Raw genomic sequence first — 303 nt, 5'->3', positions numbered from 1 at the left:
GCCCCCCCATTACCCTCCCCCTACGCCCCTAGAGAGTATTTTTGTAACCACTACGCGCTTAGGGAGGAGTTCGATCGCCATATTTATTTACGGAGATACCGTGCCCCCCCACTGCGGGGGCTTCTCTCTGCTCCCGCTCCCACCTTTACTCACCGACTTAGGCGATTTTTAACCTCACTTGGTGTTAGGTCACGTTTTAACTGCCTGCGCCCTTAGGGCTGTGAGGACATTAAAAAAGAAAAACGACAAAAGACTTTTGGGTTGTTGGGGGGGAGAGGAGGGGCCTGGGCAGTCTGCTCTCCC

The sequence above is a fragment of the Egretta garzetta genome, unplaced genomic scaffold (assembly GCF_000687185.1).
Source record: "Egretta garzetta isolate BGI_Z169 unplaced genomic scaffold, ASM68718v1 scaffold421, whole genome shotgun sequence".
Taxonomy (NCBI): domain Eukaryota; kingdom Metazoa; phylum Chordata; class Aves; order Pelecaniformes; family Ardeidae; genus Egretta; species Egretta garzetta.
This window is presented reverse-complemented; position numbering follows the sequence as displayed.